The sequence below is a fragment of the Dendropsophus ebraccatus genome, chromosome 12 (assembly GCF_027789765.1).
Source record: "Dendropsophus ebraccatus isolate aDenEbr1 chromosome 12, aDenEbr1.pat, whole genome shotgun sequence".
NCBI classification, from domain to species: Eukaryota; Metazoa; Chordata; class Amphibia; order Anura; family Hylidae; genus Dendropsophus; species Dendropsophus ebraccatus.
Genome location: NC_091465.1, coordinates 7,898,374 through 7,911,543, shown reverse-complemented (window position 1 = coordinate 7,911,543; position 13,170 = coordinate 7,898,374).

Below are 13,170 nucleotides of genomic sequence, written 5' to 3'. Positions count from 1 at the left end.
GCACCCCGGCATAGTATACAGCACCCCGGCATAGTATACAGCATCATATACACAGGAGCACAGCACCCCGCCATAGTATACAGCATCATATACACAGGAGCACAGCACCCCGCCATAGTATACAGCATCATATACACAGGAGCACAGCACCCCGCCATAGTATACAGCATCATATACACAGGAGCACAGCACCCCGCCATAGTATACAGCATCATATACACAGGAGCACAGCACCCTGCCATAGTATACAGCATCATATACACAGGAGCACAGCACCCCGCCATAGTATACAGCATCATATACACAGGCGCACAGCACCCCGCCATAGTATACAGCACCCCGGTATAGTATACAGCATCATATACACAGGAGCACAGCACCCCGGCATAGTATACAGCATCATATAGACAGGAGCACAGCACCCTGGCATAGTATACAGCATCATATCCACAGGAGCACAGCACCCCGCCATAGTATACAGCATCATATACACAGGAGCACAGCACCCCGGCATAGTATACAGCATCATATCCCTGGCACAGTATACAGCATCATATACACAGGAGCACAGCACCCCGCCATAGTATACAGCATCATATACTCAGGAGCACAGCACCCCGGCATAGTATACAGCATCATATACACAGGAGCACAGCACCCCGCCATAGTATACAGCATCATATACACAGGAGCACAGCACCCCGCCATAGTATACAGCATCATATACTCAGGAGCACAGCACCCCGGCATAGTATACAGCATCATATACTCAGGAGCACAGCACCCCGCCATAGTATACAGCACCCCGGCATAGTATACAGCATCATATACACAGGAGCACAGCACCCCGCCATAGTATACAGCATCATATACACAGGAGCCAGGGGCGGTCTTGGCATTTCTGGGGCCCCAAGCGAAGTTATGTCTGGCCCCCCCCCCCCTCGACACGCACTCCACAACAATAGACCGCTATGTGCTGCCCCGAGTAGTATATACCCCTTGTGTGCTTCCCCTCAGTAGTGTACGGACGCCTGTGTGTTCCCCAGTTATATATAGCCCCCGCGTGTGCTCCCCCAAAAGTATATAGACCCCCTGTGTGCTGTCCCAGTTGTATATAAACCCCGTGTGCTGCCCCAGTCGTATATACCCCATGTGCTGCCCCCAGTTACATATACCCCCTGTGTGCTCCCCCACTAGTATATAGACCCCCTGTGTGCTGCCCCCAGTTACATATACCCCCTGTGTGCTCCCCCACTAGTATATAGCCCCCCTGTGTGCTCCCCCACTTGGATATAGACCTCCTGTGTGCTCCCCCACTTAGATATAGACCCCTGTGTGCTCCTCCAGTAGTATATAAACCCCCTCTGTGGTTCCCCCAGTAGTATATAGACCCCTTGTTTGCCCCACCAGTAGTATATAGATTCCTGTGTGTTCCCCCCAGTAGTATATAGACCCCCTGTGTGCCCCACCAGTAGTATATAGACCCCTGTGTGCTACCCCAGTAGTATATAGACCCCCTGTGTGTTACCCCAGTAGTATATAGACCCCCTGTGTGCTCTCCAAGTAGTATATAGCCCCCCTGTGTGCTCCCCCACTTGGATATAGACCTCCTGTGTGCTCCCCCAGTTGTATATAGACCTCATTCTGCTGCCCCAAGTAGTATATAGACCCCCTGTGTGCTGACCCAAGTATATAGACGCCTCTGTGAAGCCCCAGTAGTCTATAGCCCCCTGTGTGCTCCCCCAGTTATATATAGCCCCCGTGTCTTCCCCGTTATATAGCCCCACTGTGTGCTCCCCCCATTTATATAGACCCCCGCTGTGCGCTCCCCCAGTTACACAGGCCCCTCTGCGCTCCCCCAGTTACACAGGCCCCTGTGTGCTCCCTGTCCCATATAGTATATAACACAATAAAACAAACACTTATACTCACCTGGGTCCGGGCGTCTCCTCTTCTCTTCACTCTTGTGGCTGCAAGGGTTTTCCCTGCGGTCACAAGAGGCCGCACTCCCCTTGTCCTGGCGCCGATGCTCCAGTGATGTCACTGGAGCACTGACACCACAAGGACAAAGCTGCCACTTGTGACTGCAGGGAAAACACTTCCTGCGGCCACATGAGTGACTGACAGAAACTGAGCCAATGGCTCCCGCCCTGTCAGTGCTGCTGCTGCATGTAACTGTGAGCGCTCATTACGAGTGCTCATAGTTACAGTTCAGATCACAGCAGCAAGCGGGGCAGAGGCCCTGTCTAGTGGTCTTGAGCACAAGAGAAGACCGGGGTGTGGGGGGCCCCCTGGATGTTGGGGGCCCCAAGCGATTGCTTGGGGTGCTTGGTGCCAAAGACCGCTACTGACAGGAGCACAGCACCCCGGCATAGTATACAGCATCATATCCCCGGCATAGTATACAGCATCATATACACAGGAGCACAGCACCCCGCCATAGTATACAGCATCATATACACAGGAGCACAGCACCCCGCCATAGTATACAGCATCATATACACAGGAGCACAGCACCCCGGCGTAGTATACAGCATCATATACACAGGAGCACAGCACCCCGGCATAGTATACAGCATCATATACACAGGAGCACAGCACCCCGGCGTAGTATGAACCAGCATCCAGGTCTAGTGCAGTAACGATTATTACCTACATCCCTGGTGGTCTAGGGCAGTGAGGGTAGTAATGTCCCTTTCTGACCTGAGATGAGTGCAGGGAGGGGATAGAGAGCACTGTGCAGCTGTAACTATGGACACACAGTTCACTATGATCATAGAGATGAGTGCAGGGAGGGGATAGAGAGCACTGTGCGGCTGTACCTATAGACACACAGTTCACTCTATGATCATAGAGATGAGTGCAGGGAGGGGATAGAGAGCACTGTGCGGCTGTATCTGTGTGCCTGATCATTGTGATGCATCATGTACAGTGCAGATCCCCCATAGCAGATGTAACTGTATCCCCTATAGCAGCTGGGGCAGGTGGGTACTGATAGTCTATGGAGTCAGGGGTCAGTGGCCGCCATTATACAGGGTCAGGGTCAGCCTGTGTGTGGTCAGCCAGCCGCCATGATGACTGGAAATATCTGACACAAAGGTCCAGCAATAAATTACAGTCACCAAGCAATGTGGAGCCGCTGATCCTCCTCTGATCGCTGATCCCTGATACACTGGTGATCCGAGCTGATGGGAATCAGAACAAAAACATTCGGAAATTTACAAAAATATAATTCACTTCTGTTCATTAGATGCCAAATATCTGGATTATCAGATGCCGTATTAGCTACATATCTGGATTATCAAACGCCATATTAGCTACATATCTGGATTATCAGACGCCCTATTAGCTACATATCTGGATTATCAGACGCCCTATTAGCTACATATCTGGATTATCAGACGCCCTATTAGCTACATATCTGGATTATCAGACGCCCTATTAGCTACATATCTGGATTATCAGATGCCGTATTAGCTACATATCTGGATTATCAAACGCCGTATTAGCTACATATCTGGATTATCAGACGCCCTATTAGTTACATATCTGGATTATCAGATGCCGTATTAGCTACATATCTGGATTATCAGACGCCCTATTAGCTACATATCTGGATTATCAGACGCCCTATTAGCTACATATCTGGATTATCAGACGCCCTATTAGCTACATATCTGGATTATCAGACGCCCTATTAGCTACATATCTGGATTATCAGACGCCGTATTAGCTACATATCTGGATTATCAGACGCCTTATTAGCTACATATCTGGATTATTAGACGCCATATTAGCTACATATCTGGATTATCAAACGCCATATTAGCTACATATCTGGATTATCAGATGCCGTATTAGCTACATATCTGGATTATCAGACGCCGTATTAGCTACATATCTGGATTATCAGACGCCGTATTAGCTACATATCTGGATTATCAGACGCCGTATTAGCTACATATCTGGATTATCAGACGCCGTATTAGCTACATATCTGGATTATCAGACGCCCTATTAGCTACATATCTGGATTATCAGACGCCCTATTAGCTACATATCTGGATTATCAGATGCCGTATTATCCATCTAAATTTCCAGACTATCAGTTTCTAAATTATCTATATTTCTAAACTTTCCCCCCAAATCAGATGTTTGATAAATCTAATTCATGGACTATTTTCTAGACTATCAGATGCTGGATTATCTCAATTACAAATGCCAAAATAATTTTTCTGGACTATCAAATGAAGAATTTCTGGATTAACAGATGTCAATTGGCCAGTAATTCTAGAATAAGTGTTAATGAATGATCAGAGTTGATGCCGGATTACAGGAATTTCTCTGCCTCCTTCCTGCTGTCACCTCCAGCTCCTCACTCATCATAATGTGACTGGATATTAAGACGCATTAATGCGCATGTCCTGTGGGGGGCGATGGCCGCCATCTTTGTTAATAACATTCCCCCTGCTCAGAGCCCGTCCTCTAGTCACTCCGCAGGCTGCGGCATGTCACTGCCAATACTCTGCTAACATCAAGGTGAAGAGGAATCTGCGAGACGTGACCCCCCCTCCAAGAAGATGGGGAAAGCCTGGTCAGCAGGGGGAGCAGGTGAGCAATGTACTGTGAAATTCCTTTAATCTGGCATCCGATAATCCGGCACTCATTCCCATCACACACAATGCAGCTAGCTTTGTATTATATTACAAACCGTGTTATGAATATCTACTATTATATTAAAGGGGATTTCTAAAATTCGACCTATAATCCAGAATCAGCACCTATCAGATCCCATTGATTCCAGATTAATGGGGCTAGTAAATTTGTGTTTGTCAACCTTAAAGGGGTACTCCGGCGAAAAACTTTTTTTCCCCCCTCAAATCAATAGGTACCATAGAGTTATACAGATTTGTATTTTACTTCTATTAAAAAATCTCCAACCACCAGTACTTATTAGCTGCTGTATGTCCTGTAGGAAGTGGTGTGTTCTCTCCAGTCTGACACAGTGCTCTCTGCTGCCACCTCTGTCCATGTCAGGAACTGTCCAGTGCAGGAGAGGTTTTCTATGGGGATTTGCTGCTGCTCTGGACAGTTCCTGACATGGACAGAGGTGGCAGCAGAGAGCACTGTGTCAGACTGGAAAGAATACACCACTTCCTGTAGGACATACAGCAGCTGATGAGTACTGGAAGACTGGAGATTTTTAAATAGAAGTAAATTACAGATCTATATAACTTTCTGACACCAGTTGATTTGAAAGAAAAATATTTTTACCGGAGTACCCCTTTAAAGGGGAACTATCTTTTCAAAATGTCACAAGTTCGTTAAAGAGAGGGTTACCCTTTAACTAGAGGAGAATAAGTGATTCTTTGATTTTAGGTAGAGTTGCCCTTTAAATCAACTCTAAAAAAAGTCTCCACAAAAAGGTAAAAGCTCCAGATTAGGCGTCGCTGTTGAAGGGAAACGGACGTGTGTGATGACTGAGGATGTGGACAGACATGTTGGCAGCGGCGGCGGCTCCAGGTGTCAGCCCCATTACCCAGCCAAATGAAGCGCTGCCATTAGATGCATTGCTGTGATCCATTAGAGGGTCCGGGATGGAGGACCCTTCATTACACAGCCCGGCCGCCTCGGCTGCACTCTCTATGGTAATACAGGCAGATTGCTCGGCTCCATCTTCCATTTGCGGAGTCTTAGCGGAGGCCGAGAATTCATCTGTCCAATTTAGCGGCTAGCTGCGGTAATCAGGACGGTCAGCGCAGGTTGCCTGGTGCCGCCCGGCCGTGTCCCCGTTGTTTGTGCATATGTTACCATTAATGAGGCGGAATGGAATCTCTCTGGAATAGAAATTCTCCCCTTCTGCATACAGATTAATATTCCGGGCGATGGATCATGTATGTGAGACGCGCATTAGTTTACGGCTAATAATAGACGCTATTTAAAGCGACGGCGCTGGGATGAAAAAATCTGCTTTCTGTTTTTCTCTTTCCAGTTTTCTGTAATATATGTATTTTTATATCTATTCAGTCTCCTTCTCCTAGTTCTCAGCTGCTGCTTTCTGCTGAAGACACAAAAATCTGTGTGTGAGCTTTGCTCTCTGTCTCCCCCTCCCTTCTGAGACGGCTGATGTAAACAAGTCCCTGGCAGGTTGTATCTGCAACATTGTAACTTCTTTGTAATGAGGGGAGGATTAATTGTAGGTCAAGTTGCTGATTAATCCTCACAGCATTACAAAGAAGCTACAAAGTTGCAGATACAGCCTGCCAGGGTTTACATCATCTGTGTCAAAAAGGAGGAGGGGGAGATGGAGAGAAAAGCTTGCACACATTTTTGTGTCTTCAGCAGAAAGTAGCAGCTGAGAACTGGGGGAAGAAGACTGAAGAGATAATAACAAGTGTGGAAGGAATTGTTAGTCTCACCATGGGCAGCAACATATCAGAAGTTATGTTTGAGTGGAGTGCCCCTTAATATGCCCACTAGGGGCACTGTTCTATGGGATATCTTCCCGTATTTCTGCCATAATACTCCTGCTCTTTGCATCTTAATCACCAGAAAAAAGTCACATTGATGTATTGGTTTTGAGGTCAGCATATCATCCATGGGATGCCCCCAAGTTACAGACCACGCACACATGAAGGGGGGCTATAGTCTACGAGACGGACCACCATCCGGGCTATAGAAGTGTTTCAGTGGTCTGGGCTCCAGCCATGTCCACTGGCCCATAGACTAGATACTAATAGTATACAGACCATATCCTACAGCTGTGTACAAGTATATGGGGGTACAGGGTGAGTCCTGTCTTACAACTACTATCCATATAGTAATATAGTAGTGCCTGAAATGCGTTAGACGTATCTATCACTACTAGGACTTGTATGAAGTGGAGACCATCATGACCAGCATATATAATGGTGCACACAAGCTGGTGCTCTGCCCCCCCCCCCCCCCCCCTTGCATTCTGCATCCAGCCGTCCCCCAAGGCCAGTGCACTGTATTATGTAAGGAATTAGCAGCACAGAAGACAACTGTGCCCATAGGGGTCAATGACCTCCTGGACATAAGGGTTTCCTGAGCATATGGTGGGAGCCTGTGCACTAATAAAACTTGCACGGTGTCTTATGGGACTATAAGTCCCAGCAGGAATGAGGAATAAGGATGAGAAGGCAGCAGCACCGCATAGGTTTTAATGCAGGCTGTTTGAAGTCTACGCTGTATACGTCACACTCTCACATGTCGGCTTGGCTGCTGTGTGTATGGAGGATTAATTCCAAAAAGAAATTGCCTGGGCTTTAAGGAAAGGCTTGTGAGCGGAATATAGAAGACGTCTATGGGATACATGTGTATTAGGATCGATCCTCCCTGCAAAATCAATGTGATAGATATGACCGCTACCTCTCCAGTATATAAATTAATCATACAAGACTGAGCACACTGACACCACATAGAGAGGCTCACCTGCCTGCTGCTTAAAGGGCAAGTCCACCTCTCATTCACCCCATCTTATACGCAGGTATGGGTAATGACCAGGGGGCAGAGAGAAGAATGACTGTGATGGGATTATGGGGTCTGACACTATGAGGGAACAATACACTGACACTACTCTGAAGAATACTCGCCTTCCCAATCCCTGCTGATGCTGTTCTGACAGCCTGGTCCCTACTGATCAGCACTGCCTGGTCCCTACTGATCAGCACTATATGATTCCTACTTATTAGCACTGCCTGGTCCTTGTCTGAATATAAGGGAGTGCTTGCTAGGTCAATCACTGGCTATAGTGATCTCCAGTAACTACCTATGTGTCTATATGAAAACCATTGAGCGCTGATCATTAGGGACCAGGCGCAGTCCGAACAGTGGAAGCAAGGGATCGGCCAGGTGAGCCTTGCTAATGTTTTTTTCTACCACCGGACAATTAAGTTGATGTGACTGCAGAACATGGGAGCTTGCAGGCTGACCCTTAGGGGTCAAGGTTAACTGTGGTTAGGCAGAAAAGAGAGTAGAGAGTTATATTGGGGACCAGGAATAAGATGGGAGCCATGCTGGGGACTAGTAATGAGATGGGAGCCATGCGGCGGACTAGGAATGAGATGGGAGCCATGCTGGGGACTAGGAATGGGATGGGGAGCCATGCTGGGGAGCAGGAATGAGATGGGAGCCATGCTGGGGACTAGGAATGAGATGGGAGCCATGCTGGGGACTAGGACTGAGATGGGAGCCATGCTTGGGACTAGGAATGAGATGGGGAGCCATGCTGGGGACTAGGAATAGGATGGGAGCCATGCTGGGGACTATGAATGAGATGGGAGCCATGCTGGGGACTAGGAATAGGATGGGAGCCATGCTGGGGACTAGGAATGAGATGGGAGCCATGCTGGGGAGATAGAATGAGATGGGAGCCATGCTGGGGACTAGGAATGAGATGGGGAGCCATGGTGGGAACTAGGAATGAGATGGGAGCCATGCTGGGGGGCAGGAATGAGATGGGAGCCATGCTGGGGACTAGGAATGAGATGGAAGCCATGCTGGGGACTAGGAATGAGATGGGAGCCATGCTGGGGACTAGGAATGAGATGGGAGCCATGCTGGGGACTAGGAATGAGATGGGAGCCATGCTGGGGACTAGGAATGAGATGGGAGCCATGCTGGGGACTAGGAATGAGATGGGAGCCATGCTTGGGACTAGGAATGGGATGGGGGCCATGCTGGGGACTAGGAATGAGATGGGAGCCATGCTGGGGACTAGGAATGAGATGGGAGCCATGCTGGGGACTAGGAATGAGATGGGAGCCATGCTGGGGACTAGGAATAGGATGGGAGCCATGCTGGGGACTAGGAATAGGATGGGAGCCATGCTGTAGACTAGGAATGAAATGCGGAGCCATGCTGGGGACTAGGAATGAGATGGGAGCCATGGTGGGGACTAGGAATGAGATGGGAGCCATGCTTGGGACTAGGAATGAGATGGGAGCCATGCTGGGGACTAGGAATAGGATGGGAGCCATGCTGGAGACTAGGAATGAGATGGGAGCCATGCTGGGGACTAGGAATGAGATAGGAGCCATGCTGGGGATTAGGAATGAGATAGGAGCCATGCTGGGGACTAGGAATGAGATGGAAGCCATGCTGGGGACTAGGAATAGGATGGGAGCCATGCTGGAGCCTAGGAATAAGATGGGGAGCCATGCTGGAGACTAGGAATGAAATGCGGAGCCATGCTGGGGACTAGGAATGAGATGGGAGCCATGGTGGGGACTAGGAATGAGATGGGAGCCATGCTGGGGACTAGGAATGAGATGGGGAGCCATGCTTGGGACTAGGAATGAGATGGGAGCCATGCTGGGGACTAGGAATGAGATGGGAGCCATGCTGGGGACTAGGAATAGGATGGGAGCCATGCTGGGGACTAGGAATGAGATGGGAGCCATGCTGGGGACCAGGAATGAGATAGGAGCCATGCTGGGGACTAGGGATGAGATGGGAGCCATGCTGGGGACTATGAATGAGATGGGAGCCATGCTGGGGACTAGGAATGAGATGGGAGCCATGCTGGGGAGATAGAATGAGATGGGAGCCATGCTGGGGACTAGGAATGAGATGGGGAGCCATGGTGGGAACTAGGAATGAGATGGGAGCCATGCTGGGGGGCAGGAATGAGATGGGGAGCCATGCTGGGGACTAGGAATGAGACGGAAGCCATGCTGGGGACTAGGAATGAGATGGGAGCCATGCTGGGGACTAGGAATGAGATGGGAGCCATGCTGGGGACTAGGAATGAGATGGGAGCCATGCTGGGGACTAGGAATGAGATGGGAGCCATGCTGGGGACTAGGAATGAGATGGGAGCCATGCTTGGGACTAGGAATGGGATGGGGGCCATGCTGGGGACTAGGAATGAGATGGGAGCCATGCTGGGGACTAGGAATGAGATGGGAGCCATGCTGGGGACTAGGAATGAGATGGGAGCCATGCTGGGGACTAGGAATGAGATGGGAGCCATGCTTGGGACTAGGAATGGGATGGGGGCCATGCTGGGGACTAGGAATGAGATGGGAGCCATGCTGGGGACTAGGAATGAGATGGGAGCCATGCTGGGGACTAGGAATGAGATGGGAGCCATGCTGGGGACTAGGAATGAGATGGGAGCCATGCTTGGGACTAGGAATGAGATGGGGAGCCATGCTGGGGATTAGGAATGAGATGGGAGCCATGCTGGGGACTAGGAATGAGATGGGAGCCATGCTGGGGACTAGGAATGAGATGGGAGCCATGCTTGGGACTAGGAATGAGATGGGGAGCCATGCTGGGGATTAGGAATGAGATGGGAGCCATGCTGGGGACTAGGAATAGGATGGGAGCCATGCTGGAGACTAGGAATGAGATGGGAGCCATGCTGGGGACTAGGAATGAGATGGGAGCCATGCTGGGGGGCAGGAATGAGATGGGAGCCATGCTTGGGACTAGGAATGGGATGGGGGCCGCCAGCCTTCAGATTAAGATTTTTTTTACATTAAATTATTATTATTATTATTATTTTTTTAAAGAATAAAGATAAAGATGTTTATCCCCCGCCCCGCCCCGCCAGCGGTAAAGCGGCTCAGGACCATTAGCGGGATACAAGTTTTTTCTCCCTATTAAAGGAATTGGATGTATTCAATTATACAGATTGTCAATCTTTTCTGGAGCAGAAATGGATGAAGTCGGTGTCTCCTTGTGTGGAAAAAAAATGAAATGGATTTCCGTTTGTTATGTTGTGAAAAGTAGCGTGAAATCTCCTGAAATAGATGTAATGGAGCCGCGTTTCCTCCCACCGCGGCCGTGATGAGCGCTGCAAGTTAAATTAAAGCACCTTTATTCCTGGAGCCGCAAAATGGAAGCTGTCAACATGTCAGCGCGCCGGCCCGCGCCTCTAATGATGCAGGTTACACCGCTATCTGCCAGCTATCAAAGGGAAATGTTGGACGGCTTAGATTAACACGTTTCGAAAAATAAAAAAATACAAAATGTTCTTGTAAGGAATAAAAAAAATAAAAAAAAAATTAACAAATAGTTCCCTAAATTCATGTTGTTTTTTTTCTCAGTACCAAAAAAATGACAAAAAGGAGATGTGTAAACTAGGTGAGTGTCGCAGAGTGGTGGAACGTAAAATTTATTTGTATATTTTGCTCAAATAAAAGTTTTTATTGATAATAATTAGGCACCAGAGCAGGGAGTGTTGTCATAGGGATCCAGGAGCTAAGTGGCCCAGCACTGATACCCCAGCTGCTGCTCTGGACAGTTACTGACATGGGCAGAGGTGGCAGCAGAGAGCACTGTCAGACTGGAAAGAATATATCACTTCATGTAGGGCATACAGCAGCTGATAAGTACTGGAAAACTAAGTAATTTATCTATATAACTTCCTAAAACCAAATGATTTAAAAGAAAAAAAAATAGCTGGAGTATCCTCTTCTACTTTACATCTCCTCGCTGATCCCCGATCTACAAGATTTACTACACTGTTATACCACAGCATGGTCTGTATGTACTGTGTGTACGGTTTTGCTTCATTCAGTTCTAATAGTTGACATTCGTTTAGCGTAAAAGCATAACGTACATTAATAGAAGGCGGCACAGTACATAGACTGCAGTGTGATGGTGACACCTGCTGTTGAAGACAGGAAACTGCAAGTCAGAGAACGAACAGTACTATGGAGGGTAATAAGGTAATAATATGGTATTCATACCCCCCCCCCCAAAACCACTTGTACCTTCGGATAGCTGCTTCTAATCCAAGATCTGTCCTGGGGTCCGTTCGGCAGGTGATGCGGTTATTGTCCTAAAAAACAACTTTTAAACTTGAAGCCCTGTGTCAAATTGGAGTGGCCTAGAGTGTGTGTGCCCTACCCTTGCAACGCCTCTCCGTCCCTCCTCTCCGCCCTCCTTATAGCTAGGAATGCCCCATGGCAGGATTTCTCCTATTCATCACCTGTGTGAACACTGCACCTGTTTTGGATCATTAAGGCACCTGTGCAGTGTTCAGACAAGTGATGAATGGGAGAAATCCTGCCCAGGGCATTCCTAATGGTGAAGAGGGTGGGGAGGAGGGATGGAGAGGCGGTGCAAGGTTAGGGCACACACACTCTAGGCCACGGCCGTTGGGCACAGGACTGCAAGTTTAAAAGTTGTTTTTAGGACAATAACTGCATCACCTGCCGAACGGACGCCAGGACAGATCTTGGATTTCAAAGCAGCTATCTAAAGGTTCAAGTGGTTTGGGGGGGGGGGGGGGAAGATTGTGGGTACAGAGTCGCTTTAAAGGAGCCGATATCACCCATGAACAAGGGTGGCGCTATTAGGAAAAGTAATTTTTACTGTGTTTTTAAGCATTGATATCCGGGTCTAGTGTAGCCAGGACGGCGGTCAGATGTATACTAAGAATGGCGCAATCAAAGAAAAACATTCATGGAAATAGGATCCTGGGGGCAGAAAGAACTCAACACCGAAAGAAGCGGTGGATGAACAGGAGCAGCAGAGTCCAGAAACTGCAGCTATTGAAGGTGTACGGGCGCCATGAGGGACACAGATAGGTCAGCGGGTGCGGATCTGTGGCATCATACTGATGCAGGGGCAGAATGGGGCACAGGCAGCATGAATCGGTGGTCACTGCTGCTGTAGCGCTGCAGACTGATGCTGTTTGGTTGCTGTTTGCTGCCATCTGGTGGCCGTCAGGTGTTACAAGTTATCAAGTTGAGATTTAACTAAGGGCATCAAGTGTGAGTACTGCATCTCTCTATTTCATTAAGTAAATACACCCAATGTACATCACCTAAATGAGGGGGCGGCTTAATGGCCTCCTCCAATTATCTCCAGGGTACCTATTGTTGAAATGAATGTCTTCTCCATATACAAACCTCCCTCATCAGCAGGTTTATACCATTACACTCCATCAACTCAGAAATCTGCTTCCAAAACTTTTGTACAAGACAATTCTGGAGCCAGCAAGACTTCAAGGCATCAATGGTGACCTGCAACAATGAGCAGCCATCCTGCTTCTCTGGTCTGGTGCAAGACAAGAGCCAAGACTGGTAAATAACCCGTAAAACTACAACTCCCAGCATATGATTACACCAGACATATTAGTTCCAGGTTCTGTGCTTCAACTGCATTCATTTTCTCCTAATTTATTTTAGT